Below are 18242 nucleotides of genomic sequence, written 5' to 3'. Positions count from 1 at the left end.
ACAGTAACGACTATTTTTCAAATTGCCTTTTCTCCATTAATGCCCAACAGCTCATGAGCGAGCTGCTCGTCCCTTTGCCCTTTAATATAAGTCTTGTGCATTCATTTTAAGTTAGTTGAGTACTTGGTTGTTAAGCACATTCATTGAGCATTCAATTCTAGGGTTTATCTTTGCTCATACTCTCTTACTCTTTATTCTTGTCTTATATACCATTCACAAAGAGAGTAGTGTGAGGTGTTGATTTGTATTATCTGCTCAAGAAAGGGCATTTTGTTGTTATATCTTATTGCTTTGAATCATTGTATTGGGGGGGGGGGGTTCTTTGTGAGCCTTGGTAAGGAAACTCTTGGTGAGTACCTCCTTGTAGCTCTTGGTGAGCAAGCTAGATTGTGTACGCGAGATTGTAAAGGCTTCTCTGCCGGTGAAAGAGGATTGCTTAGTGGATTTAGGAATCCTTGAGTTCATCTCAAGGTGTGGACGTAGGCTTGGTTTCGAACCACGTTAATATCATCATGTTAAGCTTTTCTTATCCTTCCTTTTCATATTGTTTGCTTGTTATTATTTGTCTTGAATATAAATTGTGATATAATTCTCTTGCATCTTGCCAAGTTATTTTTGTAACTATAGAAAAAGTTTTATATCCGCAAAAGACGTCTATTCACCCCCCCTCTAGAAGCACACCCGGGCCAACAAGTGATATCAGAGCTTCAGTCGCTAGACCTTCGGAGTAACATCTAGGCCCGAGATCAAATGGCGAATATGTTTGCCCAAGGACAATCCATTGACCGTCCACCCAAGTTATGTGGTGTCAACTATCGGGCATGGAAAGACCGGATGTCAATATTTATCCAAGCATATGACTACAGAATATGTAACGCAATCACCGAAGGAGACTACATATTCAAGGACGACAAAGGTCAGGTCATACTGAATGGGAAACTCCCAAAAGCCGATGCAAAGCTGGCAGAAAAATTTTCTTTATTGTGCTGTGAACGATGAAGAATACAATCGAATTTGCAGATGCAACACGGCAAAGCAAATGTGGGAGAAGCTCCAGGTAACATATGAAGGTACAACTCATGTGAAAAAATCAAAAATTTATATGTTAGTCAAAGAATATGAAATGTTTAAAATGGAGGAAGGTGAGTCAATTACTTTTATGTTTACACATTTTACACATATAACGAATGGACTGAAAGCACTCGGTAGGGAATATTCTATGGAAGATAATGTGCATAAAGTTCTTCATTCATTACCAAATTTGTGGCATGCGAATTCTACGATGATTGAATAAGCAAAAGACCTTTCTAAGGTTACTCACGATGAGCTCATTGGGTCTCTCATGACCTATGAGATCAAGAAGAAGGATGCCTCAACTGAAGAAGAAAAGCCTAAAAAGACGATGGACATGGCTCTAAAGACAACAAGCAAGAAGGATATTATTGAAGAAGAAGAAGAAGAAGAAGAGTGTGACAATGAGGATGAAGTTGCTCTTATCACTAGGAGAATCAGATGTTTCTTGCTAAACAAGAAGGGTAAGCAAAAGAATAAAGGAGAATCGAATATGAGGAGCTACAACTGTATGAAGCCCAGTCATCGGATGGCCGAATGCGCCCTATTAAAAAAAAAGGGAATAATTAGTAAGGAGATAAGAAGAAATACAAAGCCATGAATGCAACCAAATAGGACGAGCTCGATGGACTTTCTATCAATGAAGAAAACAAAGAAGAAGTCACCAACTTTTGCTTCATGGCGAATGAGCAAGATGAGGTAATTTCTGATGACGAATACACTCCCTCATGTGATGAATTAGACGATACTTGTTGAAAACTCTATAATGAATTAATTGCCACTAAAAGAAAAAATAAACATTTTGAAGAAACTCATTCAAAATGTAAGAGAAAAGAAGTATGTCTCTGTTCCACTTTAAAGGAAGAAAATGCACCTTTGAAGGCAAAAATTGAAGAGCTAAGTAAAAGTTCTCAATTAGATCATGAGTTTTTTCAAAAGAAATTCAAAAGGTTGAAAAACCAAATCAATGAAAGTGTTGAAGAAAACTTTGTCTTTGAAAAAGAAAATGGAAGACCAAAGCATGACTATTTTCAAGTTAACAAATGGAAGGGAAAATCTTGACAAAATACTTGGGGCCCAAAGATTTGGGATTTTCAAAAAAGGTTTAGGCTATGGTTTTTCATCATCCGAATTCATTAGTATTATGAATTTATGTGGAGAAAGGAACTTGTTTTCTAACAAAAATCCGGCGCCCAAATCAAACCCTTTGCATGCTAATAAAACTTGCTTATTTTGTGAGAGAAAGGGTCATGTATGCTTCACCTGTCCTTTTAGAGGAAATAGAGGAAAAGGAAAGAAATATGTATGGGTGGTCAAGAACATTAATCCCATAGGATCCAAGGAAAATTGGGTACCAAAACAAATCACCTAATTCTCTCTACAGGTTTGCTTGAAGGCCTCCATAATGCAAAACAAGTGGATTCTTGATAGCGGGTGCTCAAGGTATATGACGGGGGACGCCAGCAAATTCCTCTCACTCATCTACAAGAAAGAAGGGCTCGTGACATTCAGAGACAACGCCAAGGGAAGAATCATAGGTAAAGGTCAAATAGGTAACTCCTCTCTCTCGATTGAAAATGTTGCTCTTGTACATACGCTTAAGCATAATTTGTTAAGTATTAGTTAGCTATGTGATAAAAGACTAAATGTTTTATTTCAATCCACACAATGTTCAATAACTGACTTACATGGAAATACTATTTAGTGGGCAAGCGGGAATCAAACGTATACACCATTGAATTTAATGATATAAATTCTTGTGATGTAAAATGTCTAGATGTAACAAATGAGTCTAGTTGGCTATGGTATAGGAGGTTAGGTCACGCTAGCATGGACCTTTTGCATAAACTATCTTCTAAAGAGTTACTAAATGGCTTACCAAAAGATAACTATGTTAAAGACAAAGTATGTGATGCTTGCCAATATGGAAAATAAAATAAATCATCATTTAAAACTAAGAAAGTGATTTTCACATCAAGACCATTAGAGCTAATTCACCTTGATTTATTTGGGCCAAATGATGTTGTATGCATAACTGGAAAATTGTATGCATTTGTTATTGTTGATGGCTTCTCTAGATTTTCTTGGGTTATCTTTTTAGCAATCAAAAGTGACACATGCAGTGCTTTCATTCTCTTCTATGGTAAAGTTCAAAATGAAAATGGTATGCCTATTGTTCATATTAGGAGTGATAGGGGAAGAGAATTTAGAAACTAAGAGTTAGAAGACTTTTGTAAAGAAAATGGTTACTCACACAATTTCTCCGCACCTAAAACTCCCCAGCAAAATGGAGTAGTTGAAAGGAAGAATCGAACGCTCCAAGCATTGGCTAGGACAATGCTCCAAGCATTGGCTACGATAGCAACCGTGTCATCATTAGATCCAAGATAGGAAAAACCCTATATGAGATTTGGAAGGGTAGAAAACCTAACATCTCACACTTCAAGGTTTTTGGATGCAAATACTTCATTCTCAATGATAGAGATCACTTAGCCAAATATGATTCAAAATCCGATGAAGGTATCTTTCTAGGGTATGTAATGAACAGTAAAGCCTATAGAGTATTTAATAGAAGGACTCAAATTATTCAAGAATCAATACATGTTGTTTTTTATGAAACTAACCCTAATGCACCCAAAGAAATAGTTGACGAGGATGATCAAGTAACTACTATGAGAATTGAGAAGGAACTTGAGCAACTTAAGATAAATGATGAACAAAATGAAAATTCCCAAGAAATAAAAAATGATCACCAAGAGTCATCACCTAAGGAAGATTCTATAAGACCTAAAGAAGAAAATCAAGAACTCCCTAGATCATGGAAATTCGTTAGAAACCACCCAACCGACCTTATCATAAGTAATCCATCCTAAGGAGTTAGTACTCGATCTTACTCGAGAAGTGGATGTAATCATATAGCCTTCGTGTCTCAACTACAACCTAAAAACTTTGAGGAGGTTGAAAATGATGAAAATTGGATCATTGCCATGCAAGAAGAACTTGACCAATTCGAAAGAAACAAAGTATGAGAATTGGTTACTAAACCCAAGAATACAACAATAATAGGCACAAAATGGGTGTTTAGGAATGAGAAAGATGAGGATGGTAATATTGTAAGAAACAAAGTTAGATTGGTTGCACAAGGACATAACCAACAAGAAGGAATTGACTATGATGAAACTTATGCCCTTCTAGCAAGACTTGAAGCCATTAAGTTGTTGCTTGCCTTTGCCTGCTATAAAAACTTCAAGTTATTTCAAATGAACGTGAAGAGTGTTTTTCTAAATGGGTACATCAATGAAGAAGTCTATGTTAAACAACCCCCAGGTTTTGAGAGTCATACACACCCTGAATATGTATTTAAACTCTCAAAAGCTCTTTATGGACTTAAGCAAGCACCAAAAGCTTGGTATGAACAATTAAGCAAGTTTCTCTTGGAAGATGGCTTCATAAGAGGAAATTTTGACACTACCTTGTTCTTGAAACATAAGCAAAATGATATGCTAGTGAAAACAAAGATGTAGTCCCAAGAGGGGGGTGGATTGGGTTATTTAAAATTTTCTTTTAATTATTTTTAAGATTCTTAACCCTTTTTATAATTCTTTCAATCAAAGCTTGGTTCTTTATCTATCCACAACCACAAAACATAAGTAAACAATCAATCAACCAACCAAACTTTAAATCATTCAACCGCAATTCAATCAAGAAAACTTTTATAGCAATTCTCAGCTTTTGTTGACAGCCCTGTGTAAATGAATTTGATTCAAGCCCTGTAGTTAATGAAATTTGATCTTTCTTAATGATAATCAATATAACATCCACACTCTTCTCGAAATTCAGATTTCAAATAAACCTTCCGTTAATAGGTTTTGGGTGTTAATCAACCAACGTATTCCCTTACGGTTTCCGCAATCAATATTGATCAACCAACGTACTCCCTTTCGGTTTTCGTAAGCCCAAAAACAAATTAAACTTCAGTTTTATTTAAAATCCAAACCACGTTTGTTTTTATGATTAAGAAATATAAATCATTCACACAGTTTATATGTATGCTGAAAATAAAGAGAGTAAAGGAAAAAAGAGTGACGCTGGGATTTTTACGAGGTTCAGCTTCTCCCCAGCCTATGTCCTCGCCTTTGGCAAACCACCAAAGGATTCACTAAACTAGTTCCTTTTTCGGGTTGAACAACACCTTTACACACTCCTTTAGTAGGCTAGAGTCTGCCTCTCCAAGTGATACACCACACTTGATCACTCCTTTAATAGGTTAGAGCTACACCTCTCTAAGCGATACCCTACGCTTAGCCAACGATCCAATGACCTAGAATTGCCAAAAAACAACAAGAAACAAGAGAAAATATCTGCATACAAAAACATTCTCTTAAAGAGTAGATTAGTACAAGTTCAGCTCTATATACTTCAATGTAAAAATATCCATATGAAATAAAATTGAAGCTCAACTATAGAATTCACCAATATCCTTCTTAGATGAGGATTAGCAGTAGAAATTCAAAGGAGGAAGGATCCAGGACTTCAGAATATCTCAGAAAAAGAGTTTTGCAATGAGTGAGCAAGAGAGAGCTTTGTAAGAACAAGAGTGCTTTCAGTTTATCAATCAGATTTTTCAATTCTTGGTGTGTTTTGAATTGCAAAACCATGTATTTATAGGCTTTCAAAAATATTTTCATGTTGCCCAAGATTACTTGGAGTATCTTCTAAGTTTATATAAAGTTTTGTGGCCAAGAAATATGAATTTCAAATTCAAATCTTTTAAAAAATTCGACCGTTAACAGTGTTCAGACGTCTGAACTTTTAGGTTCAGTTGTCTAAGGTGGTTTTGCCTCTTTAGAAAACTTTTAGCAAAATTTTCAGAAGTTTGAACTTAATCTTCAGTCTTCTGAAGAAATTCTTTAGACACCTGAAGTTACACTTCATTCATCTAAAGTGGTTCTATCTACTGTTCAGTCCTCTGAAGTTCTATCGTGAACAGTGTTTAGTTTGCTGATAGCTTTGAAACCACTTTAGTATTTTGGTCATAAATTTTTATATATAACTTTAAATTAGGTTTTCTTGGTTTCAAATGAAAGGTAAGAGAAAATCCTACAACTTTCATGTTGAACATGTTTTAAAATAAGGAATTTTTTATAGAAAAAAGTTCACCTTAATGCAGATGTAGAAAAAATGACAGCATTTGGAAAAACCTCTTTTTAGTGCTTTTCATTCCAAAAATAATTTTAACCTTTTTGAAATATCTTTTCACCTTATAAAAATATTTTCCAAGTATTTTAAAAGGTATATAGGTCCAAGAAATTAACCTAAGAGCTTCAAAATATTTCAAACGATATTTAAACATTAAAGTACTTACATAAAGACTTTTAAGACTTTTCACATTCTACGTACTTGAATCTTCATGCTTTGTCTTTCTTTGAGCTTTTTCACTTTGCTTTTCTTTGGCTCTTTTGACTTCTAAATTTTCTTTGGCTTTCAACAAATCATCCATGTCCTCATTTTCTTCAAGCTTTAAAATATCATCTTTAAATCCATACTTTGACTCTTTTAAACTTCATTTGATCCTTGTGAGCACTTTGCCCTTGCTTTCGCATATGTGATCCTTGTGAGTTCTAAAATATCACCACTCAACCAAAAATGTTAAGTTCCACTTTGTTAGCATCAAAACAAGATTTTAAGCCTTGTAAGGCCAACAACTAGTCATATAAATTTACGTAGATGATATCATTTTTGGTGCTACAAATGAGAATATGTGTAAAGAATTTGCCCAAACTATGCAAGAAACATTTGAGATGAGTATGATGGGCGAATTAACCTTCTTCCTTGGGTTGCAAATAAAATAGATAAAGAATGAAATTTTCATTAATCAAGCCAAATATGTAAAGGACATTCTTAAGAAATTTGGTCTTGAAATAGGAAAATCTAAAGCAACCCCTATGAGCATAACAATGAAACTTGATAATGATGAAAAATGGAAGAATGTTGACCAAAAACTATACCAAGGGATGATTGATAGTTTGTTGTATCTCACTTCGAGTAGACCTGATATTAGGTTCAGCATTTGCTTATGTGCTAGATTCCAATCATGTCCCAAAGAGTCACATCTTAATGCAGTCAAGAGAATTTTTTGGTACCTAGTAGGAACACCTAACTTAGGGATCTTTTACCCTAAGAATGCTCCATTTGATCTCACCTGCTACTCAAATGCTGACTATGGAGGGTGCAAAACCGATAGAAATAGCACTAGTGGAACATGTCACTTTTTAGGACATCTGCTTATCTTATGGTTTTGTAAGAAGCAAACTTTAGTTGCTCTCTCAACCACCAAGGTGGAATACATTGCAGCTGATAGTTGCTGCGCTCAAGCTTTATACATGAAGCAACAACTTGAGAATTTTAGAGTTTTGATTAAGGGTACACCAATTCGCTGTGATAACACTAATACCATCAATATCTCGAAAAATTCATGCATGCACTCTAGGACTAAACATATTGAGACATGACACCACTTTATTCGAGGTCATATTCAAGAGGGGGACGTTGAATTAGTATACGTGAATATTGAAGATTAATTAGCCAACATTTTGACAAAACCTCTAAATGAAGAAAGATTTAATAAAATCAGGCATGAATTAAGCATGTACACTCCAAAGGATCTATCTTAACCATGCCATGAATAAGGTCCCAGATTCACAAGAAAAAAAAGGGCCTCTCCAAGAGATAATCTCCCATAGGGCAGAAACTTTAACATTTATCTCAAAAGGGAGGCCTTCCTAAATAAAGGGGTAGAAAAGAGCAAACTTGCTCTTTGTTTTTGAAAGGATGAGTGAAAACCTCTCTAAAGAAAATCAAGTTGCTTTTCAATGGCTCAAAACTCCTAAAGTCAAAACGTAATAGTTTTAACTACAATCGTCGACGAACACAGGGGATTCGTCGACGATTGGTAAAGAGCATCTCGTCGACTAACACAGGGGATGCGTCGATGATCGGTAAAGAGCACCTCATCGATGGTATCACGATACTCATCAACGAATTCTAACGGGGCAACTTAAAATCCCAGCGTGCCAGATTGATTTCTTCGTGCCCTAACCCTAGATCTCACAATTTTGCCCCCTTTCGTCCCTCTGATCTCCATTCTTCCTCCTCCATCCTCTTAGAAGCTCTCCTTCTCCATTTTCCATCCTCCTTTAAGCCTCCACAACCCTCGAAGCCCCAAAACCCTCCTTTGATCTCTGTCTCTCCATTCACGGCTACTCTCCTAGCACACTAGATCTCCTAGCCATCCGAGCCCTAATCTAGCTCTCAGCCCTCATCTCTCCTTTTCACACACTTCTCTCACCCTTCACTCCTCTCTTCATCTCACTCTGATGGCACCACGATCGTAGAAGAGAGCCCTCACTTCCTCTCAACCAGAGCAAGGCGAAGGCTCTTCTAAGAACCCTCCCACCGAGCAGTCACGGAAAGCCACAGTCGAAGCTGACAGATGCTTCGTGTGCTCTAAAGTTGCCTACCATTACCACACCGACATCTCCAAGCGGCACATTGTTCACAGTAAGATTGTTCCTTCCCCTTTCCTTTAGGATAACTTCCCCACCATGTAGTAATCCTAAAAAAAATAAATAATAAAATAAATAATTAAAATTAAAATTAAAATTAAAATTAATTTAAAATATATATTTAAATTAAAATTTAAATTTAAAATTTAAATTTAAAATTTTTAAAAATAATAATAAAAAAATGTTAATTAATTAATTTATTTATTTATTAATATTATTAATTAAATAATATAATATAATATAATATATATATATATATATATATATATCAGGTTTCTTGAAGGATTAGGAAACAAGATTTTTATTTTATTTTATTTCTTCTTCTTCTTCTTTCTTTCTTTCTTTGCGTCAACGCACTCCTCGTCTTCTCTCTCCCACTCTCCTCCATCTCGTCTCCATTATTCGGCCGGTCAAAAATCCGAAAATACCATTGGGCTCTACTCGCCGCCACCGACATTTCTACTGGAGCGGATATGTCGTAGGAGCAGCATAGGCATATCTCCTGGGGTAAGGCCAAATCTCAAACTTACCTCAATTTCTCTTAAACTATAAGCCCCATTAACGAACGGAAATTGTCAGGAGACTCGTGGGGAGATTCTCTACAATCTAGCCAGAGCGAGTTTTCAAATTGGAGTTCCAAGGTACCAATCCTAAATCGAGGGTAAGTTTGATAATTTAGACTTTTATTGGGCTATTTAGGGTATTCAGAACTTAGGGAAATTTTAGGAAAAGTTGCTCTATGAATTATGACGGATAATATGGTGAAGTTTAAATTTCAAGAATTCAGGGGTTTTTGAACGCCTGGGGCGTAGGCTGGGGTGTTATCGAGTTTTTTTCAAGAATCAGGTAAGGGAGATTAAGTTAAGTCAGGAATTTTATTTAATTTGAATTGATTTAATTAATATATATATTTATTTAAGAATTTGAAGGTTATTTTGAAAACCAACCGTTCGAAATTGATTTTACAAACTTAGGATATATGGTATGGTATTTTTGAATAAAATGAACGGTGGAAAGTTTGTTTATTTATATGGATATGTTAAAATGAGGAAAATTGTGTGGCAGGTGATTTAATTTGTATGGATTACTGTATATCTGGATTTGAGATTTTGAAATACTGAATTGTTTACGAAATACTGGAATTGTTATGAAAAATACTAGAAATGCTTGTGAAAATACTGAAACTGTTTATGAAATGTAGGGGTTTGAACTAACGGCCAGTGGCCGGGTATTGTTTGATTGGCCAAGGGCCAAGATTATTATTTGACGGCCGAGGGCTGAGTTTTAATTGATGGTTATATACCAGATTGTATTTTGTGGTCGGGGGCCAGGTTTTTGTAATAACAGAAAATATATGTGAATTAACGTTTTAAATGGTGATTTCTATTATCTAAATTGCATGATATGCTTTAGGAACCCTGGGGACCAGTGTATTGTGAACACGATACTGTTGCTAGAGATTTGTTATGTGGCTGTGTGCACCCACACCTGTGCTGAGAGGTGTAGGGTGGCCTTGTCTGATTTGCCTACGTGAGGAGAATGCACCCTTGGGTGAGGGCAATCAGACCAACAGTTGGAGCTGCGTGTACCCGCGGAGTATGTTAGTGGAGAGTATAGATGACTACTGTCTGGGTGGATCCCCCAGGACATTAGTCCAGCCTTCGGACCGCACAACTTGTGCCATGGGGATGTAAATGGCGTGTTTGTCATAGGGAGTGTCTTATATGCATATCTGTTAATTTATATGAATACGGTTAATTAATAAGATAATTTCGAGGGCATACTAACAAAAGGTGAGTGCCCTGGTAATAGTAATGGTACTAGAGCAGAGGGAAGCTACTTGTATGGGCGGGGAATCTTCCCTATCCTCGGCTAATTGTGTGTGTGAGTGTAAAATAAGAATGTTTTGATAAATGTGTTTATCTATTTAATGAACTGGTTATTTTCAGTACACTAAATGCATGTTGGCCACACACTGACATTAACTTAGTCTTTCCCTTACTGAGTTGTGCCTTACCCCTACTTTACAAACTGTCTTTTTAGGGAATCCTAGAGATCGGGTTTAGCAAGCTAGAGGAGCCGAGCTAGTGATTTAAATTTTATGTAGGTAGTGTGTAGATAGATATTTTATTTTTGTTTAGTTTTATGGGATGTAGTTATGTGGAAATGGATATATTCGTGTATAAAGATAGTTAGAACTCTGATAATGTAATTTGAGGATTTTATATTTTATTTCTACTATGTTTGTGTGTTTTATATTTGATGAATAAGGTATTAGGTACACTAACATCACTAAAGTAGCACTCCGGGCCCACGTGGCGGGTCGGGGTCGTTACACACCATGTTAGCCAAGATCAAAGTTGTAGGGTGGGAAGTTTTGTTCGATGTGGGAGAACTCATCTATGAGGAGTTAGTTCGTGAATTTTATGCAAATTTTGTTCCATCCGCTCGAGGTTGTGTGACCTACTCTACAATTAGGGGGGATCGTAATTCGGTTGTCAAACCGTACCATTTCTGTAGTTTTGGGTTGCCAGTTTTATCCAATTCAATGCCTTCCCAAGGCATCATGGCCTTCGCGGTATGATTGGTTCGACTCACACGAGGCCTTCAAGTTAATCATCAGTGACCCTCATATTCTTGTTGCTGCAAAACCAAAATCTAAAGACCTCACTGTTGAATTTCGCGTTCTGCACCACATGATCACATGTAACTTCTCACTGCGAACAGGGGGGCGAGATTGGGTGACTCTAGGTGAAATTTTTTGCATGTATTGTCTATGGAATGGTAGGGGGATTTACTTGCCAATAGTTATCATTCAACATATGAAGGAAAATTTGAAAAGACAAAGGGGGTGTCTATCGTACAACTGCTTGCTCTCTACATTTTTTGATCACTTTGGTCTTATCCGTGTTGGCATGCCTAGTATTGAACCCTCTCCGAAAGATACTTACACTGAGGCTATCCTTTGGAGAATGCATTTTGAGAAGAATGAGGACACCAATACTGCTTGGTGAAAGCCAATGAACTGGGCAGAGCATCGGTGGATGAGGTGCAAGCTGCCATGGAAGAGGATGAGGCGGCCGAGGATCCTTTGGTTGATCCAGTCCTTGAGTGCTTGGATGGGTTACAGTTCGTCGTGGCTCAATCGGATCAATGCAATTGTGCTCACTTCGACTCCCTTGATGCAGTCATGGCACAGATGGATAATTAAAATTGTGCTCGCTTTGATTCCCTATATGCTACTCTAGCCACCATCTTAGCCAAATTGGATCGCCCATAGTAGTTGCTTTTGGGTAAGAACCCCCTTGTTTTTTATAATGGAAAAAGGGGAGATGTGTACTTGTTTTTTTTAGATGATCGATGGTTCTGTTTGTTTGTAGATGATCTTTTGTTAAGCATATTGTTAAGTTTGCATCAATTTTGGTGTCTTGATGCAAATTATCTGTACTATTTATTTATGTTATTTTTGTAATGACAAACAATCATGAATGGACTAATATTGAACTAATTGTGATTGAATGATTGAATGCTTTACTGATGCTTCTAATGAGATATTGAAATGTTTGTGATTGAATGGACTATTGTGAAATACTGAACTGTTTGTGTTGAATGGAAATACTGAACTGTTTGTGTTGAATGGAAATATTGAATTGCTTGCGTTGAATGAAATATTGAATTGGTTCGAGTTTAAATATATGGAAAAATGTTATATTTACAGATGACATGCTACCGAAATTTCTATTGGTTTTTCAAAAATAAAAGGGGTCCTAAAGTACATACAATAAGGGGGAGGAAATGTTAAAACATTTTAAACACGTATGCATGTCTTGAGGGGGAGCATTTTCAAGAAATTATTTTTCAAAAAACACTAATGGTTTGCCATCATCAAAAAGGGGGAGAATGTTAGCTCTAGTGGCTAAGGGTTTTCTTTCCAGCTTAATGACAACAACCCATTAGCAGTTCTTAAGTATGCTAACATTTTTCCTCAAGTTTAGTTCAGATATACAGGAAAATTCCAAGGCAAGCATAAGGGTCAAACATTTATCGAACAAGCAAAGAGAAAATGACGATCAACAAAGTCCAACATATGGCACATCCGGAACTTAACCACTTAAGCAAAGCACTTATGATTTTTACATTGCATATATGTGTTGGGTTGTGTAGGTAGGATTGATATTGTAACTCTTGTACATATGGTATGGTCAAGAGTATGTTGCAAGAGACGAGCAAATCACATATGCATATAGTTCATAATAGGTTAGAACATGTATTCTGAGTTCACACATGCATATCAAGTCACTTAAACTACCTAAGATGTCAAAAATGGTTTTTAAACATATTTTATCAAGCCAAGGCATCTTAAAATTGGTAAAAATTAATTCTAGACAAGATGAGACTTTAATTTGAACAAAAATCGTTTTTGTACTTGTCCACATCCATGTAGGTCCTTCTATAAGTAAAACAAAGGAACTTGTCGACGAATACAGGGGATTCGTCGACAAACGCATGAAGGGACTCGTCAACGTATACACAGGAATCATCGACGAAGAGATCCCGAGATCACCTGAAATCTCAGAGCATATTCATTGACGAATACAAGGGATTCAATGACGAAGGTACAATGGTGGATCGTCGACGTACACAAGGGAATCATTGACGAAGAGAAATTGAAACCTATATGAATTCAGCAAAGAAGATTCGTCAACGAACACAGGGGTTTCATCGACATATGCATGTGTAGGACTCGTCAACGAAGTCATGGAATCGTTGACGGGTGTCGAATTGCAGACAACATTTAATGCATAGTAGCGTCTATTTTTCAAATTGTATTTTCTCCATTAATGCCCAACGACTCTCTAGTGAGCTACTCATCCCTTTGCCATTTAATATGAGTCTTGTGCATTCATTTTAAGTTAGTTGAGTACTTGGTTGTTAAACACATTCATTGAGCATTCAATTCTAGGGTTTATCTTTGCTCATACTCTCTTGTCCTTTACTCATGTCTTAAATACCATTCACAAAGAGAGTAGTGTGAGGTGTTGATTTGTATTATCTGCTCAAGAAGGGGCATTTTGTTGTCATATCTTATTGCTTTTAATCATTGTATTGGGGGGGGGGGGTTCTTTGTGAGCATTGGTAAGGTAACTCTTGGTGAGTACCTCGTTGTAGCTTTTGGTGAGTAGTTAGATTGTGTACCCGAGATTGTAAAGGTTTCTCCGCCAATGAAGGAGGATTGTTTAGTGGATTTGGGGAATCCTTGAGTTGGTCTCAAGGCGTGGATGTAGGCTTGGTGCCGAACCATGTTAATATCGTCGTGTTAAGCTTTTCTTATCCTTCCGTGAAAGACGTTTATTCACCCCCCCTCTAGATGCACACTCAGGCCAACATTGATGTTGCTGCAAAATGTTACTTTGATTCAATTTTTTATTTTTATTTTTCTATTTTACATTATTAGGCTGTTTTTATGTTGTTGGTTGTCGCATGATGAGGCTGTTTTGATGTTGTTGCAAAATGTTAACTTGATTCAATATTCTATATTTCTTTTCTATTTTACACTATTAGGCTATTTTGATGTTGTTGGTTGCGGCATAATGAGGCTATTAGGATAACATATGCACTCTAGATTGCAAGGACCATACTATTGGTGAAGGAGCACAAACAACTCATGAAGATAACACTAATATGAGAGCAAATGAAGAGTCGGTCAATTGTGGAAGTTTTGATGAAAGAGAATTTGGTGAAGATAGGTCCCAAAAGTGCATCAAGTAGGAAGATCCAACACTTTTACTTCATTGAATTCAAAAGCCAAAGAAAAAATAAATGAATTCATATGTGATTGTGATGTTTTTGCCCCAAATGGCTGATTCCATGACCAATTTTCATAGTATCTTATGTGAATATGCCTACTACTCCCATGGTTCTAGATGAGCTGATCAAAGTTTTGAAGTTGGATCAAAACCAACTCTTAAAAATTGTGGATTTGTTGATGCATGATGAGAGGAAATTTGAGACACTTTGCATACTTTCAGAAGAGTTAAAAAAGACAATATATATATATATATATATATATATATATATATATATATATATATTGTTGCATTTTGATCAATGAGACTTTAGTAGATAGAGTTATGGAAGTACTTTGGCTCATGTTGATTTTTTTTGTCCTCATTTGCACTTTTTTTTTATAAAGTTTTTTGGCTTTAGGTCTAGGTTTTGAGAAGTTGATATTTGATTTTTAATTTTTAATTATGTTGTTTTATGAAAAATGGAAACTATCTTTCTCAAGTAAATGATGCCCTTAATTTTTATTTTTTTTTGGTTATTTTCATGAATTGTTTTTTGCTTCTTTTTTTTTTATAATAATTTTCAGCAAATATTTTTTTCAATGGTAAGAATATTTATGTAAATGCTGTTACGCGAGGAGATTAGAAATTAAACTACAAAAGTATAAATTCATATCCCATACTTAAGTTGATCTAAACAACAAATTTGGATTTGTTTTGAAGTTACATTTCCATCTTGTAGTTTACCCATACCACGAATTTGGAATTCTATAGAATTTCAAAATAAATCCATGTATTTGCAGTTCCAATTCAATTTCAATTCCATGCATCTACAAAAATATTATTAAATAAAATAATATTTTTAACAATATTATTAAATAAAATAAAATGATACTTTAATTCAATACATGATTATGAAATTATTTTAAATCTTGATTATAACGTTGTTTTGATAATAATATTATTAATAAAATAATATTTTTAATTAACAATTTAATTAATATTTCAATATTTCTGATTAAATATTATTTTTAATCAAAGAGAAGGGAGAGAGAATGCGAGAAAGAAAGAAAACAATCTCCAAGTTGTTCAATATTATAAAATTACTATTGCTTCTTTGCAGTCTCAAGATATTTCTAAAAAAATATTTATTCTTTTAAAAATAATTTTGAAAAAAATGTTTTTTTGCTGTACATACATATGAAAATACAAACCAAATAGCATTTGTGGATACAAATACTTATTTTATTTATATTTTTTAATAATTTTTTCTAATGCGATCCAAACGAGGCTAAATCATGAACGTTGAAAAGAAATAAGGGACACAAGACGAGTGAGTTTTTTCCTTTTTTGATTTTTTTATAATAAAATATTAAATAATGGTTTAGTGGGAACTTTTTTTCTCACTTTGATGCGTCTCAAAACTCGTTGGATGGTCCAATGAGTTTTAAACGATGAGGTAGTCGTTGATTGACATGTGATGGACAAATCTCGCTGGATGGTCCAATGAGTTTACAACGAGATTTGCATGAATTTTCCTCTTCCCGCTGCTGAAGCGGTTGTTGCTCATCACCCCCACTGACAGTATGTCAGTCTCCATTTTCCATCATTGCCTATATATATATATATATGTATAATTAATTAAATAAAAAAAATAAAGAAGGGGTGGGGCTGACACTGAAATGATTTGGGGTTGGTCGGGTGCTGTCACTTTGTAAGGTCTGTAAGCTTTAGGCTTTCACAAATTTATTGGATGGTGTCTTCTTCTATTTTTTCCTCTGCACGTGTGGAAAAACTGGATGGTGCCGCCTCTGTCAGCTGTGCATGGTGATTGCTATGTGCACAAATTTTTTTATTAACAATATTTACATGTTATGACATTTTGTAACATGAGAATATATGAATGTTATTGCAATTTTTTTAAAAAAGTTTCTTATGTTGACTCTATGACTATGATCCTGTTTTGATTATGACAAAATCAATGTTTCTCATATGTGCACTAAGCTTCTTGAACAGGTTCATCTTTAGCATGCACTGATGGTAGGAACTCAATGAGGTCATATGGATGACAAAGATCATGCTTCATATATATGGCAACTGAAGAAGTGAAAGAATGAAGACCTATTTGATATTGTATTTGCATTCATTTTTTGGTTGGTCTGTAATTTATATGGTCTGTAAAAATGCATCTGTAATGTCCCAAACCCTTAATCCCGGGTCTGGTGTGTTATACCTAATAAAATCCTGATAATCTATAATCCATAATGTACGCAGCGAAAAACATAAACATAATCTCCATTCATATAATAACATAATACCAGAGTTTACTAATTCCTATCTATAATCCATATCATCCATTACTCACCTGCATTTCCATATGTTCACATATCTTCAAAAACATTTCAGTATTCACAATCATTCCTTCCTCAACAGACTTAAAACATAATAATATAAATCATAAACTTTAAACAACCCCATAGTTTAACAAAAATATACCCTTTCTCTTTACAATTCTCAGAAGACTATAAACCCTTAAGCTCTTTAGGCCCGACCTCGAGGATGTCTCGAAAAAGAAATAATCATATTCGGGTAAGACACATCTCAATAAGGGAAGAAACAATATATTAAAAACAACGCGTGACTAACATGTGGATATAAATATCATTTTAATTACATTTGCAAAACATTATCATAATTACTGAAATCATTTTCTAAGCCTAACCAAACACATGCAAGATTTAACCCACAAGATTACCTAAGGATAGGAGTGATTACCCGCCCATACAAGTAGTACCCCTCTACTCTGATACTTAGGCAACCCTAGGGTCGCTACTAAAGCATACCAGGACACTTACCTTACTTAGTAAGCTCTCAAATATTAGATTGATCTCGTACTTACACAGTTCAACAAACGTTTACCGGTGATGGCCCCAAGGATAGGGAAATCTACCCGGCCATACAAGTATGTTCTCTCTGCCCAAGTTCGTTATGCAGCTACTGCCACATCTGAAGTTACTAGCGCATTCGTCTTACTTAGCAAGCCCTCAAACGAAGAGTACGCCTTGCCCAATCGTAACATGTTCTACATACATAGATACTTTTATTCTTTCTGTCGTTATTCAATCATTCACATCCATTCACGTTCATAACTTAAATATAACATTACATTTCACTTTAAGTGACTCTTCCCATTCATATCGTTCACATTTCACATTTTATTCCTTTATCACTTCATTGCCATTACATTACATTTTCCTTTCTTTCCTTCGTACTACAGTTGGTCTTTAGCCATCATCAGTTAATCTATAGCTCATTTTAGCTATCATCAGTTAGTTTACATAGAAATGTACTAGCTCTGCTTACATGGCTCTTTTCAGCTATCTTATATTTACATGGTTGCATTAACATACACAAGCAACATAGTCCATAACATATTTTATTCTTAATGCTTTACTTACTTAGCCTGCATCTCATACATTTAACATATATTTGTACAAAACTTACATTTACTCATGTCACACAATTTAACAGTAAAATTCATACATATTCCTGTAAAATAGGCCAATCAACTTTTAACGTTCATATACTGAAAATATATCTTTCAGTTCTTACACAATAATCATGAAAACATTATTTACTTTCAATGGTTCATTTTCACATATACATAGTTATATAAGGAATCCTAAGCTCAGAAAACATAATTTACATGATTGACATTTTATATCCAAATGAAACCCCATATACATATTTATAACATGGTCCATTTTGTTTAATACATAAAAACCTGATTTAATATATCATTTCCCTTTACCTAACTTCT

Source organism: Malania oleifera, chromosome 12 (genome assembly GCF_029873635.1).
Source record: "Malania oleifera isolate guangnan ecotype guangnan chromosome 12, ASM2987363v1, whole genome shotgun sequence".
NCBI classification, from domain to species: domain Eukaryota; kingdom Viridiplantae; phylum Streptophyta; class Magnoliopsida; order Santalales; family Ximeniaceae; genus Malania; species Malania oleifera.
The sequence above is the reverse complement of the archived record's forward strand: the minus strand, read 5'-3'. Positions refer to the sequence as shown.